Here is a 22,615-nt window from a genome sequence, read left to right on the forward strand (position 1 = left end):
GTTTAAACAAAAGCTTGGAATGACGAATTGATGATGTTGGTTTGATATCACCATAGGATGTGTAAGTTTTTTCTGCTCTCTCTAGGCGCTCTCCTAATTTTCAGCATTTCAATTTGTATTTAGAATAAAAATCCATAGAATGTGTGCGTCAAAAGTCACAGAATCATGTAAAATAGCATACTTATTTTTAATATTCTGCAACTACAGAATATTCAGAACATCATCCAGAGTGTTCTAGTAAATTATGCCTCTGGTGTGGTCCATCCAGGATGCCATTAAAGCAGTGTCTGAACTTTTAAACCATCTTCTATGTAGACCAAGCCTAGTTCTTTATGTCAGATATAAGAGGACTTGCTCTATGGAACTATAGGAATGGATTATCAACCTTTTGTATGTCTCCACTATCTATATCACCCCAGAGACATGTGCCATAACTGGCAGCAGAGATGTATTTGCTTTTGTAAATTATGCAGATCTCCTTAATGGGTTTGGATCACAATTTGGAGGCAAATCTGAAGTCTGCCTCTATTGATTTATTAAACTGCTGGTTTCTCATATTTCTTAATTGGACCAAATTATTGATATAATCAATTTGTATCCTTGAATATGAGAATGTGTGCTTGCTACTAATCTGGATACCCTTCATACTATGAAAATGTGCATTAGATACTTCTCTACCACACATCATTGTGAAAGACCTGCTTAAGTTTATGTTAGGATCTAATTGCTCAATGAACATTCAAAACCAATCAAATGTTTTTATACACCATTGTCCTTTCTGGCCATCAGAACGGAATCATCCAAAGAAAAAGGATGGGTTTAGGGTGGAGACCTACCTTGGCAAATTAAACCACCTTTCCACTACAAACCTTTCAAGTCCATTAATAAATACATAGGGTAAATAAAAAGGGACAAGGCCACATCCTTGTATAACTCCCCTTTTGAACTTAGTCGAGTCTGTGCACTCCTTTGGGCCCGGTATGGGACTTAGCATTTGCAGTCTGATACAACTGGCTCAAGAGATGTTATAATTGCTTCTGCCACACATAATGATCTCATTATAAGCCACAATTAATCATGATTCTCACAATGGAGTGACCTGCTAAGGTCCACGAATCCCAAACAGAGGAAACCATTGTTGGCCCTGGTATATTTGCCAGTGAAAAAGCTCAAATTTATTCATTGCTCAACTGTGCCTAAGCTTTTTCTAAACCCAAATTGTATATCAGGCGCAATCAAATTTCCTCTGCCCATAATTTCAGTCACTTTAATATTATCCTTCCTAGCATGTTGACTGAAGAGTTTAGCAAGAACATAGGTTGATAAAATTTTGGGTCAGATCTGTTTCCCTTTTTGAAGATTGGGATAATTACTGATTGTGAACACATTGATGGAAAATCCCTATACCCTACGGTCACTAACACAACTAAAATGATGATCATAGGTTAACATTATTCTTATAAATATCCATTGATACATCACCTGGGCTTGGTACCTTGCCAAGGCAGCTCATTTTTGGAATGGAGTAGACATTGATCACCTTATATGTGATTATTTGTCATGCTTGAATGTACATCACTGTTTGTTAATACACCAGTTATCTCTTGAATGGGTCAAAATAGTGGAAAAGTGCTTTAACCAATCCAAAGTTGAGTTTAGCATATCAGTCTCATTTCTTAATCTGCACTTCTTTCTCTTGGTATTCAGTGAAGGGCTTCTTTTAAGTGATTGTGTGCTTGTCTACAAGTCTGGTAAAACAAGTCTTGATGATTATCCTTATTGGATGCGTTAGTATTTGTTAACGATAAATGAGGATTATTCAGCTGACACCAATATATTAACAATTATGCTGGTAAGTCTTCCAGTAAAAGTGGGAAAAGGATCAGGTGATGAACACAATATAACATTGGAAAAAATAAAATTATATTTAATAAGAAGTTTATTTAGCACATCCCCATATTGTAGATTGTAAAAAGTATTTATATAGCGCTTACTACCATGATGAGGCATTGAAGCACTTTGCGATGAGTAGCACCATTCTCCGGAACCCAGTTTTAGAGGTAAGAAATTAATAGCCAGGAGGTTGTTGAACATCTCTGAGGCACACCTGCACATATGTGGGCTTAATGTTGGATGCTTTGATGAAGCTGTTAGAATACTTCCACTAGCATTTTTATCAAGTCCCGCTTAGAATGCCCATCAAGGTGGCAAAGGTGGAGAAATGTATGCAAGTAAGAGTTTTTCAAGTGGGTGAAAGAGTTAAATGAGCCATTACTACTTTCCATGCACAATATTTTCCTCAAAGACTCCAATATCTAATGGAACTCCAAATATAACTCTTTGCCTTTTCCTTTACAAAACAACTTTCATCTTCATGAGTTGGTCTAAAACTGGTCCTTCAACACATTGAACTCACAATTGCACCACAAAAGAGGTACCTTTATGAAGTTACAAATATGATCATTTAGCTATTGATTTCAAGTGTGTATTTGAATATTAAACTCAATAGTCCAGCATAAACCCTACAGGTGAATTCATTGTTTCCAAACATATCCATATTTACTTCTTACTTTGACTTGCTTTACCACAAAGCTATCCATGCTGATGGTGCTTTCTGAAATAGGCAGCTATGAAAAATGGTGATGCTGTTTCTATTGGCAAATCCTGATGTTCATATTAAAAACCACAACAAAAGGAGTCAACTACCAATCTGTTTGTTTACCCACTTGTATCTTAGGCACAGCTTTTGGTATTGGATTGTGTAATTTATGTTGTTTATAAAGGTAATGCCTCCTTTTTGACATGTCTTTCCGGCGCCTCATCCTTTGGCATGGTGGACTATGTCACGTGTCTATCTATCCTCTCCTACTGCACAGGTATGGCTGTGGATGATATGAGTGTATCCTTCTCCTTCCTGGTGGGAAGAGCTCAATTCTTTCCAACTGATATAACCAAGACATATACTCTCTGATTAGTAAAGTGCTACTGATATCTAAGGTATCCCTTTAATGTTAAGACTCAGCTATTATATCTATGAAATCTATATGATGTTGCAAAACATAGCATAATCTCTCAGATTGAGTGGAAAAATATCTCTGTTTATTTTCACAGTACAAACATATTGTCTCTCATAAAATGCTGAAATAAAAATGTCTGGTACTATTAGAATTGTTCTAAAACTCACACCACTCTACTGCAATCTCCCTGAAAGATATCAGGTAAATGCATCTCTGTGAAAACAAGAGTTCCATAAGTATAATATTTTAGATGAATCATTACAGTCATGGCACAATCCAATAGGAATTGTCCCCACATATCCTCAGATATCTGGGTTTGATTGTTAAGAATGTAGATCAGCTTTTTATGCTCCACTACACTAATAATTTCTGAATCCAGTCATTATATACGAGGAGGTAGTTTGACCTATATTTTTTATAGAAGAAAGCTTTTGACAACTTGCAAACAAGTATCAAGGCAATGGCTGCAGTTACGATTCAGACCAATTGCTTCTGGCAGTTCATGGATCACTGCTAATGCCTCTCTGGGATGACATGCAATGTGCCTTGTGAAGCGATAGATTTCTATATTGACCCCTAGTATTTTCCTTGAGAGGTGTGTGGTATGTAGGATACAGTTGTAGCTTGGATACCAGCTGCACACTCACGGGATGAGATTCGATAATGTGGATTTGGCAGTTGGCTATAACTGAGTGAGCTGAAGTTGTCCTGTTCCCCAAATAAACCTCAACTTACAAATCCTGTGTTGGAACAATTACAGCAATTTGGCGACAAATTGGCTGAATCTGTTGGCACTAGGGAACAGGAGAATCTAAGCTTTGATTACAGGAATAAACAACGCCGAATTATGTGAACACACAAGTAACTTTGAAGTTTATCTTTGAGCATATCTGGCGCAAGCTTGGTTGGTGTTGTTTGCCGTGATTTGGAGGCACTGCTGTGCGTGGTGCAGGGGGCTGAGCCAGTGTTAGGGTGGATTTTCAGAGGAGGAGAGCACAAGGACACCTTTGAGCACAGAGTCTGTGCTCTCGAGAAAGGGAGCACAAGGACACTCTCGTGCAAAGAGTTAACACACACTACGTGTGCGGGATACATTTCTTGACTTTCACATACATGTCATTGCAGTAGGACGTGGACGTATGTAGCAACGTGCCGCCATTTTCTTGTGTGTGATAAGTACTGTGCGTCTGTGATGCGCACACATTGCTGACATTTCACAAGGCCCATTAGTGATGCGCTCACTGTTTGCAGTTACTTTACTATGCACACACATTGCTGACATCTTGGGGGACTCAACAGTGATGCGCACACCATCTGCATTTAATGCACTCTTTTAAGGTATGTCTGTTATGCGCACACATACGGATTACAAGAAACACATGGAAAGGCAATTGAAATTGAAGTAAGTGTATCACTGATACACACACCTCGGTAATACTGCATTCTACACTTGGTACATTGGTAATGCGCATAAGTAATGCGTGCACTGTTTGAAGTACTCATCTTCACATGTATACCATTTTTTTTATCGTTCTCTAATTCTAGAAATATATTTTCACAAAATGACTCCGCCGAATACTGGATTGATGCCTCCGGTACCATTTCTTCCAAGGGCTGGAGAACCTATGATGAAGTGGCCAAATTGGAAAGACTACTTCCTTAAATACATCTCAGCAATTGAAGAAGAAAATGAGGAAGAATTTTCTGCAAAAAGGAGGAAGAGAATTTTACTGCATAACCTAGGTCCATAAGGTCAAAGAGTTTACAATCTTTTAGAAAAGAAAACAAGATTGGGGGTGGAACTGATGAATTTAATGATTTTGAAGAAGCTATTGAAGATTTAGATGCTTACTACAGGCCCACCGTTAGACAGATTCAACGCAAACAACATAAGATGGAATCTATTGAAGATTATGTAGCTGAATTGAAAAAAATTGCACTTACATGTAAATTTGATACTCTACATGATGACTTAATTAGACATAAGATAGTCATGCACTACAATAATAGTAGTACTCAAGAGAGGTTATGGGTATGTGGAGAAGCACCATTAAATGAAATAGTAGCAATAATGAAGAAAGGGAAATCATCTAAAAGGTGTGCCACTGCAGTACTCAAAGGTACAGGTGAAATTGAATCGGTTTGCAAATTAACAAAGAACAAGAGGAGTAAAGCAGAAAAATGGAAAGAAGGGAGGAAAGAAGTCAGATGGAAGGGGGCATGAATATGAAGACAAATGCCCTGTATGCTTCAGGTGTGGAAACAAAGGTCATATAGCAAGAGCCAAAACTTATCCTGCCATCAGAATTAAATGTTCATTCTGTGGCATTATGGGTCATTTTGTTAAAGTTTGTAGGAAGAAAAAAAGTAAAGGGGTCGCTGTCAAGTGTGTAATGGAGGATGAAGAACTTGAGAAGGAGTGTGAATCACAATGCGTTGATAGTATATTAAGTATTGATGATGTAATACTAGATTGGGTTGTACTATGAGGAAGAAACCTGTATGTAATGTGACCATTGAGGGAGTCGAATTACAAATTGTGGCAGACTTGGGTTCACCCTACACTATTATTCAATGTTCAGTGTGGGAAGACAAATTCACTGAGATATTTAATGGAAATTTGAAACCCATGAATGTACACCCTGTTACATTCATAGGTGAAGACATCCCTATGCTAGGGTACAGAGAAGTCAATATTGGGTTCACAGGCAGAGAGATACAAGGGAATTTATCTATAACTGAGAGAGGTCCATCTGTATTAGGGTGGATGGACCAAGGTAATTTGGGAATTACACTGGATCCTAATAGTAAGGATCAGGTAATGATGTCGGGTAACCCTATAATTTCTATGGAAGAAGAGTTTAATAGGTGTTTTCCTTCTGTGTTTTCAGGTAACGTGGGAAAGTTGGAAGGTACTTGAACTAGGTGTGAAGCCCATTAATCATAAAGCAAGGGACACACCATTGAGCATCAAAGACAAAGTTGTGGAACGTTTGGATGATTTGGAAGACAGGGGTATAATTGAACCAGTAGACAGTGCAGAGTGGCTAGCTCCAGTGCTGATAGCTCGCAAATCTAATGAAAGTATAAGGTTATATGTTGACCTCAGAGATTTGAATAGAAACATTGTAGTGGATAGTTTTCCTATTCCTAGAATTGATGAGCTTCTGTCTCAGGCTAAAGGTTGTAAATGGTTCCCTACCATTGACCTAACTTCTGCTTATCACCAAATTATGTTACATCCCTCTAGTAGAGATTTGACGTTGTTTATCACCCCTTTTGGTTGCTACAGGGTTGTGCAAATGCCATTTGGCTTAGCACCGGCCGCTGCGGTCTTCCAGAGACTTATGCATAGGTTATTCAAAAACATCAAGGGGGTAACATCTTTTCAGGATGATATTTTGAGGACGGGTGAAGACAACAGGAGCATGATTTAAGGTTAGAAAGTGTACTGAAAAGGGGGGCTGACAAAGGGCTTACAGCAAAAATAGGTAAATGCAAATTAGCGTTAAAATCAGTGTCATATTTGGGACATGAGGTAGGAGAAGACGGTATAGAACCTAAGAAGAACCTTATAGAAACCATCAGTAAGTCTTCGTCCCCAATTTCCAAAGATGAGATTAAATAATTTCTTGGCCTAGCAGAGTTTTATTCTAAAGTTGTGAAGAATTTTGCAATGAAAACGCACGGGTTATGACAATTATTGAAAGCCAAGCAAGTGTTCAAGTAGGATGATGAACTGCAAAAAGATTTCGAAAATATCAAAAATGACATCTGTACAGCAAATCATTTGCAAGGGTTTGAATTAGGAGCACATAGCATAGTAACCACTGATGCTAGGGTAAGGGAGCTGTCTTAACACACATTTCATAAACTGGAAAGGAGCATAGCTATTGCATAAGCGTCTAGGTCCTTGTATCCTACAGTGGAGACATTTTCAGTAATTGAGAGAGAGATGTTGGCAGTAGTGCGGGCTCTAGAGAAGTTCAGGCAATATTGTGGCGTACTACATTTGTGATACGCACGGATCATAAGCCTCTAATTAAGCTGCTTACATCTAGTGGGATGGTGAAAGCTATGCCACTCATAGCTAGGATGATACTTAGGTCACTAGATTTTGTTTATGACGTAGAGTACTTACCGGGAAATATGAACAAGGTAGCGGATTATTTGAGTCGAATAAGCAAATTTAAAAAACACTTGGGATGAGTATAGTGTGGCAATGCTTAATAAAGGGGATGGAATTATTTCTGAGGGAGATTGGGTGACCAGCTCCATGAAAGATGAGAATTTGGTCACCATCAGGTCATACATTGTTGAAGGATGGGCTGAGAAGAGTAAGTTATGAGAGGAATGTAAAAACCTGTGGGAGATTAGAGAGGAATTGTCTCTTAGTGATACGGGTCACATTCTTAGAGGTGAGAGAGTATTACCATACGAGGGGTTGAGAGAGAAAATTATGCATATTTGTCATGAGGGACACTTAGGTATTGTGAAACAAAAAAAAAAGGTGAAATCATCATATTGGTGGCCTGGTATTGATAAGGATGCAGAGAGGATTGCACAAGATTGTGAATTCTGTTGTAATTCCAATAAAGCACAATCTATGTTTCGTCCACCATTAGGAGACATGAGATGTCCGGATAATCTCTGGGGGGACCTCAGTGTAGATATCTTAGGACCCATTCTTAATTCATGGGATATGCCCAAGCATGTGTTTGTGGTTATAGATAATTACTCTAAATGGCTAGAATTTGAAATTTCACAAAGCAATGAAGCGAATGTCTTGATTTCATTTTTGGAGAAAGTATTTTTGCGTGAAGGTATACCTAAATCAATTTTAAGTGATAATGGGACACAATTTGTAGCCAGAAAATGTGTTGATTTTCTTGCTAGGAATGGGGTTGAAGGTAAACAGACACCTAACTACCATCCAGCGGGGAATGGAGTTTTGGAGAGGTTCAATAGAGTCATAATGGGAAGTGTACAAGGTGCCATCAGTGCAGGTAAAGACTGGGCGAAGGAGATGACTAAAACCATATGGGTTTATAGAATTACACCCACAGTGACTGGGTATAGTCCCTTCCGTATACTGAGAGGAAGAGAACCTTTAAAAAAAGATAATAAGGCGTGGAGGAACTTGAAGCTGTGTGGCAGATGGTCTCCTTCGTTAGTAAGGAAGCGCTTACAGGGAATGCAAGCTACGTACAAAGAATATCATGATAAAAAAACGTGGTGTGAAAAATGTGCATCTGGAACCAGGTGACTGGGTCAGATTGAAACTAGGGTGTAAAGTGAGAAAAGATTATAGTAAATTTTCAAAACCTCTGCAAGTGAAGGAAGTATATTGAAGATCTGTGTTGTTGAGTGATAAACATGTATGGCATTTCAGCAGAATGTCAAGATGCAACAAAATATTTAATTGAGAAAATTATAAGACAAACCGTGTCCTAACGCATGAGTGGATATGGGATGAAGGTGAAGATACATCAAGTACCACGCATATGAAAAACTTATGAATTACAAGGTGGAGTGAGGTGATAAACAATAGTAACCAGGTCATTGTGGGTGCTGATGATGCCAGTTCGGAAGTTAATATTCCGAGAGCTGATAGCAGTTGTAAATCTACTCGGATTGGCAGATCAGGTAAATTACCTAGTAAGTTTGGTGATTATGGGGGTCATTACGACCCTGGCGGAAGGCGGAGAAGCGGCGGTAAGACCGCCAACAGGCTGGCGGTCTTTTTTTTTGTATTAGTAACCGCCATGGTCATCCGCCGCTTCTCCGTTCCGCCCGCCAGGCTGGAGACCTGGGTCTCCAGTGCGGCGGCCGTCACTATACCGCCGCCAGTGTTTTGACCCAGCTTACCGCCGTGGATTTCCTGCAGTAGGAACTGCCATGAAATCCATGGCGGTAAGCACTATCAGGGCCAGGGAATTCCTTCCCTGGCACTGATAGGGGTCTCCCCCACCCCCCACCCCGACTCCCTCCCCTACACCCCCCACCACCCCTGCCACCCACCAAAGGTGGCAGGGCCCCCCTCCCCACCCCGACCCCCAACATCACAAAACTCACACACACACGACACGCACGCAGACACCACCAACACACACACACACTGACATACATGCCTACATCCACACACTCAGTCAGACACGCACACCTATATGCAAACATAAACGCACACATCCATACAGACATACATACAGACATACACGCACTCATTCCCAAAACACGCAACACCCCGCAAGCATACACGCACTCACACACCCCCTCTACATACACAAGCGCACACCCCCTTGCACCCACACAACCCCCCCCACCCCACTTCCCTAACGGACGTTCGACTTACCTGTTCCGATGATCCTCCGGGAGGGGACGAGAGCCATGGGGGCTTCTCCGCCGACACCACACCGCCAACAGAACACCCCCGTGCCGAATCACAGAACGTGATTTGCTGGGCGGTGTTCTGTTGGCGTGGCGGTGGAGCAACCTCCATTTCCCCGCCGCCCGCCAGTATGGATGTTGGCGGCTCTCCGTCCGTAAAAGGACGGAGGGCAGCCAACAGTCATAATACGCCAAGCGGCAAACCGCCACTACTGGCGGTCTTCCACCCGGCGGTCCCTCGGCGGTGTTGTAAAAAGACCGCCAAGGTTGTAATGACCACCTATGTATTGAACTAATAAATAGTGATGTTTATAAGTTTTCTTCACAATGTGGTACCAAGGTCATGATAGTGTAAATAACTTTTAATATGATTGTATTTCTTCATATGTTATTTTTGATCTTGTTTTGTTAAAGAGAGAAGATGTAGTATCTAGGGCACAGTTGTATCTTGGATACCAGCTGCATGCTCACGGGGATGAGATTAGAGAATGTTGATTTGGCAGTTGGCTATATTTTTGTGAGCTGTGGGTGTACATTCCTGTTCCCCAAATAAAGCTCAACTTACAGATCCTGTGTTGGAACAATTACTACCAGGTGGATACTCATAGGATGTGGATTATATCACAGTCATTTGGATTAAACCGCCAGGATTTAGAAGTTGGGCATAGGCCTGCTTTATTCAATTGGGAAGGTGTCTAGAGCCAGCTGTAAACAATATTTAAAAAGAAAACGTCATGTCCCTATCATTAAGCTTCAACAATTTCAGCATGTCGTCTGTGCAAAAGTGCTTCTGCAGTAAGTTTTGCTAGATTAATTGCAAAAAAGCCTTTGTTGGGAAGACGTGGCTAAAACAAATAAGTGTGCGAGGAGGCTACTCCCTTAAAATCACCCCACTTTTTTTGGTGTGATATTATCAGTGTCACAGATTTGATAGACTCTCATACTGTTCATCAGACAATGCAACTATTGGATGTCCTCCATTTCTGATTGTCTAGAATGCTACATTCATCTTGGAGTTCAAGAAATTATTTGAATGTGCAGTTTGAAAGCACATGTTTCAATAGGAATTTTGCTTTAGATTTCCGGCTGCAGGGTTTTTGGTGAGGAGTGGCAATTTTTTATTATGTACAATCCCCAGATCTTCTCCACATGTATTCAGCAGAGCTCTTTCTATGCAGATACAGACCCATATCTCTGAGTTAGATGTTATGTTATTGGGTATTTGTTAATCCCACATAAAACAAAACGGTTTCTTAACGGTAGACAGAAAGAAGTAGCTGCAATTAAAATGTAGCCTTAGGCTCGTCTAAAAAGCCATGTTTTCACATTTCTCCTAAAACCCCCATAGTTCTCGGTTGATCTCATCTCAGAGGGGGAAGGTGTACCACAAGTGAGGAGCCGTTACCGAAAACCTAGCTCGGCCCAGCCTCTTCCTTTGACATCTAGGAACAGTGAGTAGATTGACAAAATATATCAAATGCAAATGATGATGTGTGACTCCATGTAGGGTAGGTACAACTCTCCATGTGTGGTGGTACATTAAATTGTCCTATTTTTAGTCTAGGTTTACTGGTGTCCCTAATGAAGTCCATAGTATAAGTTGTAAGGCACAGTTATGACACAGGAAATCATTCCAAACACATAAAAAAACCTAGGTGCCACCACCCTTTTTACAGTTTGAACGCTTCCACATAAACATAGGTAAACAGTTTTCCATGTTATTATGTTGTTGTTAGTCCACTGAATCAATGCTGCAAGACTGTCCCCTCCCATGCGGGGGCTGGCTTCAGTAAAGTTCTCAAGAATTTCATGTTCTTAGACTCCCATTGTGAAGGGATAGGGTGAAATCTTCCATCTTTAGGTGTGCAATTGGATAGTTGTGCATATTCAGTTTGTTCTATTGATTTTGTATTTAGAGGTTGAGGAAAATTGAGTCAGCAACCAGCAGGTTGGGTGTAGATAATTGTGTTTTTGACAAGGTTAGGAGACAATAATCCACATATGTGAACAGTTTTAATGGCTGTGCAGTTATAAAGATTCCTTGCATGTTGCCTAATAGTGATAACCAGATGATCAAAGGCCACAGGATATTAAAGAGGTTGACTCTGGTCAAGGGATTTCCATATAACCATTCCCCTTTATCAACAAGGTTGTTCCCAGCCAGAGCTTACTTAGTGTTCTGAATAAACATTCCCAATCCACTTCCATTCTATGGCTCCAATACCTCCTCTTGACAGTTCTAAATTTGCATAGAAGGTGGTGGAGAGCGCAAAGGTAAACTTAGGATGTTTTACCTGGAACAAGGAACAGCTGTGATTAGTGGATCAGCACTGGGGTTACGCTCCTCAGTTTTGTTGCCAGTACCTAAGCCAGTATTTTAATTTCTGGATTCTGCAAAGTTAAATGGCTATAATTGGCACAAGGTAACGGATCGTTACCTTGCTTCGGTAATAAACTGATGATTGTCTTGTTGAATTCCAGCCATGTGGGTACACTTTCTTCTGCTTCCTTGAATACATTTCACAGTAACTGTGTTATTAGGTGTATGTTGATCTTGTACATTTCTACAGGTAGACCATTACTGCCTAGGTTCTATGAGACTGTCAGAGATGTAATTGCTTACTTTATATCTCCTTTAGTTATGTCCCCTCTGTGGTTTTCTCACAGTTTCACAAATAGTGATAGGAGTTATACTTCGGCATAGAATTGCCCTTATTTTGGAGATATAGGGGGTCATTTCGACCCTGGCGGCCGGCGGTATGTTGACGGTAACACCGCCAACAGGCTGGCGGTGTTCCGCCAGCAATTATGACCGTGGCGGAAAAGCCACGGCCATACCGCCGGCCCCTCCACTTTGCCGCCAGGATTCCACCTGGTGGTCATAATCCCCAGGGCAGCGGTGCATGCACCGCTGCCCTGGGGATTATGAGTCTCCGACCGCCGGCCTGTCCATGGCGGTACACACCGCCATGGAAAGGCCGGCGGTAAGGGGACTTGGGGTGCCCCTGGGGGCCCCTGCACTGCCCATGCACTTGGCATGGGCTGCGCAGGGGCCCCCAGGCATAGCCCCGTTGCGCATTTCACTGCCCGAATTTCGGGCAGTGAAATGCGCATCGGGTGCTACTGCACCCGCTGCACATCAGCTCTATTACGAGCCGGATGCAATGTTGATGTGACATTTCCGCTGGCCCAGCGGAAATGTCATAATAGGAAGACAGAAATACTGCCGGCAATGGCGGTATTCTGTCTCCCGCGGCCTCGGGGGTCTTTTGAAAAGACCGCCAAGGTCGTAATGACCCCCATTGTGTTTCCCTCTGGTGAGTATATGATGGAGAAAAAGAAAGCAAATTATTTGGAGATATCCCAAGAATGAGTCAGGAGACACCCTTAATTGCTGTTGATATCCAAGATGAAGATCAAGTGTTCCCTTTGCTTTAGCTAGGTAGATGGGAGAAAGCCTGCTTTCCCCCTTTGTTCACATGCCCCCCCATTTGAGCTTAGATAGTGTATATTCTGTCCTTGAAGGGATTAGAGTTTGGGAAAGAGTCATTACATGGAAGGCTGAACCCCACATGCCATTACAATGAAGGCTTAACCATGCATGTAAAATTACCACGCATGCCATTACAATGCATGCGTTTCCAACGAATATGCCTTTACCACGCATGCTATTACAACGTTTATATTGTAGAGTTTTTATTATATTTTGACTCTGGCAATTTTCTTAAAATACTATCAGACTGGAAAGAACTGTAACTTAGTGAGATCTTTAATCATTTAAAATTATACTTAAACGGCTACCGCTTTATTTTTCTGTATCTCCAAATCTTTCCTCATTGGACCTCTCATCCAGGCTTTACCTGTGGCATGTAGGATTTGATTGGATGTCACAGAACTTTCTCTGGAATCTACTAAGCCTTCCAAGTGGCTCTTCAGGAGCTTTTTTCTACAGAGTACCTATATTTGGTCATATTCACTCTCCATGGTGTAACATAAGATATTTTTCCACTCAAGTACAGCCCTTTGGTGAATGATTAGAGAATTTTTCAGTCCAAGATGGAACAGTATATTAAGAAGAGAAGCACAGGGCAGGAGGTCAGGAAATAGGCAATTCTGGAATTACTCCCTGAGAGAAACACAAAGCCCATCTCATGTGAATGTATTACTCTTCAAGGAACAGACAAGGTATGGCTGGTGGGCCACTCTCCCAGCAGGCCCCTATGCCCTGTCCCCTCTCATTCAGGGTCTATAACATTATTTCCTTCAATTCACATTATCAGCTGTGGGTGTTCGAATGAAACAAAGAGTTACTAAAGGGTGAGAAAAGTCTGATATGCTTCTTGTAGGGGTGTGCACTGGTCCACTACCAACATGGAGTCCATCATTTTGATTTTAGCATACCACCCCGGTGGATGAGTCCATGTCTTCAGTATGCACACGGGAAAGATTTATGAAATACGATGTCCATCCCACTATATATATATTCCCTGAGGCCAACCCCCTACAAGCACTCAACCTTGCACCGTGCACAGCCTTTGCCTATGAGGGGAAGGGGTTGCCCACGAGTCCTGGCCTGGAGCCGTGCACAGCCGGGGTTGGCTGCAGCCTGTCTCTCTGAGTGTGAGAATAGGAGTGAGCGGGTGTATCTAGGAGTGAGAGTAGATGTTGGAGTCTCTGTCTGGGTGTGAGTGTGTGCATCAGTGTCTTAGTGGATGCGTCAGTGTCTATGCAGGTCTGTGACTGGGTGCGTGAGTGTCTTAGTGAGTCTGTGAGTGGGGCTGTAAGTGGGTGCACAAGGCTCTGAGTGGGACTGTGAGTGGGTGGGTGAGTGCCTAAGTGAGTCTGTTAGTGGGTTCATAAGGCTCTGAGTGGGACTGTGAGTGGGTGGGTGAGTGCCTAAGTGAGTCTGTTAGTGGGTGCATAAGGGTCTGAGTGGGTGTGTGAGTTGGTAGAAAGAGATTGAAAGAAAGAGAGAAAAACGCATGTGAGAGCGAGACAGAGAGAGAGTTTTTTAGGCTTTCTTGGATGATATACTTAGAATGAGATATTTCTGTCTCCAGTGATCTGCACATCCATCGCCCAGCAACATCTGCATTTGCAGAATTTAGCTTCCACTTGTTTTACCCATTTAAAACTTGATTTTCCAAGGCTGTCTTGAGATGTTGTTGATGACTGATTGCTGTTCTTCAATTGAAGTCTTTGCTACAGATCAGAGGCATGACACTAAAACTGGCGGTCCAATGGTCAGATGAGTGTGATAAAGGAAGGTAGAAGGGCACTCAGAGGTAGGGGAAAATCGAGAGCTAAGGAGCTACCACATGGGGTGGCAAAGATATTGGAGGGAAAATGAGAGATATTTATTTAAATAATTATTTCAGAGTTTGATAAAGCACCATGGTCCTCATTTCAAGTGGTTTCTCAATTAGGATAGGGCCCGCAACTCCAGTTACCGGTCTCACCTGAATTAGATCTATAGAAAAGCTTTAATCTCTTAATTGTCAACCAAAGATTTCAGCAGCTGGAAGCAGCCAAAATATCCTGGTAAAAGCCTGTCTCAAAGTATGGAATTGCCATAGGAATCAGACCTGGAATTACCAATTGCCCTGGTAATTCCTCATTACTTAATTGGTCCTCAAAATCCAGCTCGTAATGAGCCGAATTTTCCCCAGTCCCAGAGTTACTAGTACTCTTGGTATCAGAAACTTCCAGAGTGGAGAAAATATGGCCCATTTACTGGGCCACTCATAAAGAAGCCCTATGCATAGGCTAAAGGTTACTTCACAAAACTAATTTCAGTGATACAAATATATAAAAAGAAAGAAGGCGAGGTGCAAAGGAGTCTCAGCAGAAAATTAATGGTCCAATCTGATTTTCTTTAGCTGTGCCTCAGAGTCTGTTGACTGTGAGAAGTCTGAATAATTCAATGTTTCAGCTTTTGCTAAATCTTGTGTGGTTAGGTTCAGATTTCAGGTTATGGCCAAGATCATTCTATGTCCTTGTTTCTTGAACTCCTAAAGGTCTGCTTCTATGTTTGTATTCTCTTGTAAGACTATCGGGTAATCAGGCAGGCAGATGTTGAGTAAAAGTTTCTATTGGTAGTGCCATCATGAGTCAGCTAGTCCAGATGTCATTGGTCTTTGCCAAAGTATGCTTTATGAACAGTGCAAGGGATTTCAAATTTGATCTTCACTTCTACTGGGAGCCACTGAAGGACATTCAGAGAGAGTTGGATATGGTTGTGCTTGCAGAGATTGAGGCACAGTTTAACGGCCTGGTTTTAAAATGTTTACAAACTATAGGTGAGATTGTTGAGGAGGCAAGTGCAATACACCAGGTGAGAAATGACTAGCAGTCCTATAAGTTCCACCATTTGACTGGAATTGAGTATTATGTGGATTTTATGGCATTGGGATAGAGGAAGATTGGTTCCCTGGGCTACTGCATTGACCTTTTTTGAGAGTTGGGGGAGCTTAAGGGATTCTGAGGCTTGGGACAAGTCAAAGGAGAGTGTATCAGCCTTTGTGCCTCCCATCATTAAGTCATTTGTGTAAGCTTTGTTCATGTAGAGAAAGCTTGAGGTAATGTTGGTTGGTTTGTAAGGTATGTTGTCTAATTGAAAGTGGACTTGAAAGTGACCTTCCTGCGTTTGGAATTTCAAGTGGTATTGCTGTAGGAGTTTGGCCATTGAGCCTAGATAGATAATGAATAACAGATATGAAAGGGATGATCTGTGGAAGACACCAGTCAGCATGTAGAATATTCAATGTCCAGTGTCCTGATTGTCTGGCTTTGGTTGGTGAAGAGTAGTTGCATCCATGAGAAAGAGTATTTCATGTTCAGCAAACCAATTGTTTCAACCTTTTAAGTTAAATATTGAGAAGAATTAAGATTGCCTTAAGTCGCTAAAGATAGTGGAGAAGAAGGGATGTTTTTTTACATATTCATTCAAGGAGCGAAGAAGGCCCGGATTGATGTTGACTTTCACTGGTTTTGTCATAATTGCAGGTGTGAATCTAACTATTTGTTGTACCATTTGAGTATGGCATATTTTAGAAGCTGTTGCATGACTTCTTTTCCCTGAGAAGGGATAGGATGTAAAGGGATGATAATTGCCTTGTTCTTTAGATCTGAAAGCATATTGAACATGACATTCTGCCCTTCAGGGCTCATGAATAAAACTGTGAAATGCCACTGACAGAGAGAATAACAGTGTACTGCCATTGTTGCTAAACCAGTGACCAGTGTAGGCTTTGTGTAGCCTCGGTAGGTCTGAAGACAAAATGGGTACCTTTCCAATATCCATCCTCTCCAGTAAGGAGAAACATTGGAGAGCTACAAGAGCACTAAGAATACAAGCAGCTGTTTACAACATATTTATGGAATAATAATTGATTGGATTTTGTCAATTTGGAAACATTATTGCCATTTTGAACATAAATCAATCAATCTCCTGTTCCAAGAAGGCATTTATGAGTTTGCAAAGCAATAGGCCAACTGAGATGCCAGCTTGTCTGACAGAAAGAATCTGTGTTTAAGTAGAGCTAGTGCTTGAATTGTCTGTTTTACCTTAATGTATTTTCTTTAATGTTTCTTGAGCTTAAAGATTGGTTGTCACTCTTTGAAATTATTTAGTACTGACCTTTTGAAATCTCTGAATTGTTAAGTGATTTTTGTAGATGTGATGTTACAGAATGCACTATTTGGCCCTGTTTTTGTCAAACTGTTCTCAGGGGAATATCCCCTGAACATGCTTAAAGGATTAATGCATGCTCACTATGCTCAATTGCAGTCATTTCGTGACAGGTATTTCTGCTTTCATCTTTCAAACACCTTGATCTCCTCTTAGATCCATCTTGTACCTCATTACCCTTGTTCATCTCGCCTCACCTCCCTTGCTCACTCAGCAGGTATATAGCTTATATCTGTCAGATCTGTACCTTTCTCCCCTCGTTCATCTGTCTTGTTTCTCTTACTTACATTATATGGTCTGGTCCCTACTTTCATCCATGATGTATCATGTGTATCTCTTATGTGGGTTCTGGCACACCTCATGCTCTCATCCATCTTGTCACCTTATTAAACTCCATCATCTGGCTTGTACCTTGTTCCTCTCATCTGTCTAATATGCACCATGGCCCCCTCTCCAATCCATCTTCCGCCTCTTCCCCCTTTCTTATCCATCTTATAAATTGTTCCATGCCTACATCCATCATGATTCTTGGTTCCCTGTTTATACATCACTCCTCTCCTTCAACCATTTTGAAACTTGCTCTCTCTCTCTCTCATCCTGCATTTGTCGAGGCCCCCTTTCTTACCGGTCTTGTGCCTTGGTCTCCTTGTTCATCCATCTTGCTTCTTTGTATCTTGTGGCTTTTTGCTCACAGCTCTCCATCATCTAGAGTGTACCTCACCCCCTCATTGCATAAGTTACAATTTGGGCGGAACTCTAAAAGGTGTCTATCCCACCCACGAGTGTAATTGGTGAATGTGGTTCAGTTCACCAGTGATGAATGTGAAAGACATGTTACTGTAGCCCTGCAAAACCCTACTCAATGTGTAATTGGGATAGAAGTATTGCTTTTGGGTTACTAACAATAGCATAAAGGGGTAAAGGGCACTTTGGAAACAGCAACAAACCTTATTTCATTATTGACAGTATCACACACACTGTAGTAAGGAGAATGAACATTTTTAAGTTAAAAGTATTTATTACTACAGGAATTATCTGTTTCTTAGCATATCTAAAACAACTACACAGAATATTTTGAAAACAGCAACAAGACATGTTATGAGAAATGAGAACAAAATGAACATTTCCAGGATTGTTAAAATGTAATGTAAAATTGTATCTTAAACTTAACACCCTCATGCGTACTTCTGTGTGGTACACTATGACAGCATGAAAGCCAGAGCACCGTGCAATCCAGAGTTTCTTAGGGAGAAGAGAAGCACTGCATATCTTGTTGACAACAAAGGCTTTCTTTATTAGCAGAGGTGTGAAGACAGTGTTTCCCGTGCAGGGCAAACACCTACTGCAGTAGCAGCCCATTGGTCTTCCCCCAAGATGCGGCTCAAACAGCTGCAGTCTTCAGGTGAGATGTATCATCTGCTAAGTATGAAGTGTGCTGGCAGTGGGTAATACCATCTCTGACAGAATCTTGGGCTACAATCTGGGCAAAGAATCACTCATGACAAGTGGTCCAGTGGCAGTCCTTCTATCTTAAATCTTAGAAGAGATTGCAATTCCTGACCTAAATTTGGGACTGTTTAACAGAGATTATCATATCAAGGCATGCATCCGATATGAACTTATAAGGAAAAAAGACATCAATTCAGACTACAATACTCTGATTATATGTCTGTATGTGTTCCTATTAACCTTGGCATGGTGAGGAGGAGACATTTGGCACAGATGAATGCTGCTTTAGATGGTCTATGTCAATATTTGAAGAACTTGACAATATCACACTTTCTAGAAAGATAAGGTTTTGCAACATATGTGTTATAAGGCAGACATGACAATGATTCTGCATGATCAGGGAATATGGTGGTTTCTATGAACTAAGATGGAGTTGGGACAAACTAGGCTGGAGTCGGATCTTAAGACTTTATGACAACCGCTTGCACATGGTTTGTTTTTTTCCAGCTTTCTTATACACATTGTGCCTTAAACACGTTGCCATCCACTAGTTTCAGAACCCAGTTCATGCCCTGTCACAAATTTAGTACTCACCCACAAGAACAAACTGCTTGGACATCAAACATGGACTTATCACTTGATACAACACATTCACCACAATTTAGTCCAAACAACTGTCTTGTTTGAGAATGTAGCCTAATTACTGGAGTACATTAGATGAATGTACTCTGATCAGATGTGTTTATGTAAATTGTTTGACAAATATTGCATAGTAACTCCTGATTTATCAGTGGAATTATGCTAATAAATTACAATTATTTTATTTCTGAAATTTTTAATTAAGATTCCTGCTTTTTTATTTCACCCATTATGTAACCTAAATGTTCCTTTTAATGTTCTTATTTATGTATATAGTGGTTGTGTTAAGCACTTTCTGTCACCAGAAACGTTACAGTGCTTCAGTATTTGTTGACAAATGTCATGTGTGAGTTGAGTCCATGAAAGACCTTACAATCCTACATATGTTTTTTTTGTCCTCATTTACCAAGTAATGGAGGTCTTTCATCGTACTATCAGGTTAAAAGAACAGTCCCCTGTCTTAAAGACTCACTGGAGTAACTGTCCCATAATAACTTAGGATCAAAGTCTCTGACCACTCTTTTTATCTTTTAATCATTGGACAGATGTGTCAGTTCTATACGTGGCTATGTTTGAAGACCTGTCCATATTGCTTGTAGCTCTATCCTGGGATTAGAGCCTAATTGCCATCTGCTTATTCTACCTGCTGCTTTGAGCCAATTGTAACAAAGTGAAAGATGATGCTGTATCTACTTCTGGCGTCTCTCTTTTAAGATCCATGCCAAACGAAACCAGATACAGACTTACCTTAATTACGTGACTTAGGATCTCTGACAGGATACTACTTACTACCTCCTAGAATTTTCTGAGCATGGGACACTGTAAAAACATGTGGATATTATGTGCATTTCTCTCACAACACCTCCTGCAACTGGACACTAGTCTCTTACAAACGTGCGCGTTCTGCTGGGTGTCATGTAAATTCTGTGGCTGATAAAAAGATTATTCAATTTGATGGTAGAATAAAGAGATTTTTAAGGATACTTGCTATAAATCTGGTTGTTCAGATGTCGGCAGATATCCTTTCCAAGATTGTAGCAAACCCTTGACATTGTTATCATCCGATATTACTAACTTCCAGTACCACAGCGATACCTCCTTTTCTATTGGGATAAAATCCTGTACTCTTTCCTCAAATTCTCACTTGTCACCAGCAGGTCTTTTTTATTGTATTCCACAAGCTTAATTGATAGTATTTAAATTTGGAGATAGCCAAACTTCCCACAACAGTACTTGCAACTGATTCAGCAGCTGGCCCCAATGTAATAGCCCCACCTCTCTTAACCACAGGTTAAATTTGTCCTCCTGGCAAGCTAGAGTGCCTGGTGAATCCCAAATTGGAGTGTACATAGCATAATAATTTATCCCCAGCATTTTCCTCATGCTATACCATAGTTCAAATACTGCCCGGAAGAACGTTTAATCAGACTTTTTAAAACAAATCTTGGGTCCCCAAATTTATGTGTGAAACCCTCACAATCCAGTGTGTGTAGCAAAGCAGCAAATATCCTTCCTCTGCATGAGTCATCCAAACTTGACAGCAGCTTTCTACTGTTTTTAAATTGAAAGGTGAAACAGTACCACAACAAGTTAGGAAGGACTAAATCACCTTTCTCAAGTTTTTGCCTAACTTTTTTCCAGCTAAGCCTGTTTCTCTTATTAGCCCCTATAAAGCTACTCAGCATACCCTATATTTCATAATACAGTCACTAGGAAATGATAGAAGTATGCATTTAAAAAGGTATGTCAGCTCTGGCAGTATCCCAATTTAATCAAATTAGGGTTAGATTCATCTGTCTGCTGAGCAATTCCTTAACTTCACTCATCACCCATTTAAGAATAACCACTGGCCAATACCCCAGTTCATCTTTAATTGTAGTCCCTAAATACCTTATCGATGTCTGTGTTTTCCATCATGATGTAATAGGTTCCAACACATGAACTCTGTTTTAGATATCTTTATCAACTATCCTTGAAAGATGCCACACTCTTCTATTACTTCCTCCATCCAAGGAATAGGTAATACAGGGTATTTAGTGTAAAGTATACTATCATCAGCATACAAGGCTCTCTTGTGTGTACAGTTTAAAGAGTGGAATGAGATAATCCTTAAATCCATCCTAAAAGCCTGGCCAGTCGCTATATATATATATATGCAAAAATAACCCGGGAGGGAGGCAGCTCTGACGTGTCCGTCTATTGATCTCCATTTTTCCCGTTATGATACCTTAACCAATATCAGTTCTGAAGGGCCTATGTACCACTTTTTAATACCTTCAATCAGGGGAGGGGGAACCCCAAATACTTCCAAGACTTTCCACAAGTATATCCAACACAGTCTGTTGAAGGGTTTAGCCAGATCAATTGTGATTATTGCTAATGGGTCACCTCTAGCCTTGGCAAGATCAGTAGTAGTAATTAGCAAGTGTATGAGGTCATTCATTTGTCTTCCCGGAAGAAAACCCTTCTGATATAAATGGATAACTTTCACTGCTACATTTACTATCTTTCTTGCTAAAATTCCTCAATAGATTTTGTAATCGGTGTTAAGCAGCAATAAATGTCGGTACAACTCTTCCTTTTCTGTGTCTTTTTTGATTTTAAGATCAGATTTATTGTTGCCTCATTCTAATTGGATAGTATTTCTACTTCGTTACTATGTATTACATTAAACACCTCTACCCACACTGGAATTACTATCTCTTTCAAAACCTTGTAGAATTTTACTGGGAGCGCATCTGGGCCTGTAGCTTTTCCGATTCCTGAGCTGTTTATCTGCTTGAGTACTTCCTCTGCTGTATAATTCCCTACTCACTAATTCATTAGCTTCAGGCTCTGGAGCTGATAGTTGCTTATTTATCAACCATTCTCTCATCAGCATCTGATCAGGTTCACACATCTCACTATACAATGATTCAAACACCATCTTAGTTGCTTTCTTAATTTCTACTGGGTTTTCTAAAACCATCCAACTCTTGTCTATCACTAATTTAATAATGTGAATCTGTGTGTTATCTGCCCTAGCTTTCCGTGCAAGCATCTGGTCACTCATTTCTCCACACTTGTAACAAGCTAGAGGGGAAGTCTGCCATCCAGCTCTCGCCCTGCCCTCTATTAACCCACACACAGCCTCTTATTTTCCATACAACTCATTACAGGTAGTTTGTGTTTCCACTGGGGAATTTGCTGTTAACATTGCCTTTTCCAACTTTGCAAAATCTTCTTCCATCCTCCTAACAACGTCTGATAATGTTGTCATCCTTATAGAACCTATCTTACGAAGGGTCCCTCTCATAAATGCCTTAAAGGCATTCCACACACAAGGCTGTGCCTTTATTCTCCTTGAAGAAGGGCTTACTTTGCTTTCTAACCTCTTGTACCACTACCTGGTCAGCTAGAAATGTTCTGTCTACTGTCTATCTCTCTTCCGCAG

Source organism: Pleurodeles waltl, chromosome 1_1 (assembly GCF_031143425.1).
Source record: "Pleurodeles waltl isolate 20211129_DDA chromosome 1_1, aPleWal1.hap1.20221129, whole genome shotgun sequence".
Lineage (NCBI taxonomy): Eukaryota > Metazoa > Chordata > Amphibia > Caudata > Salamandridae > Pleurodeles > Pleurodeles waltl.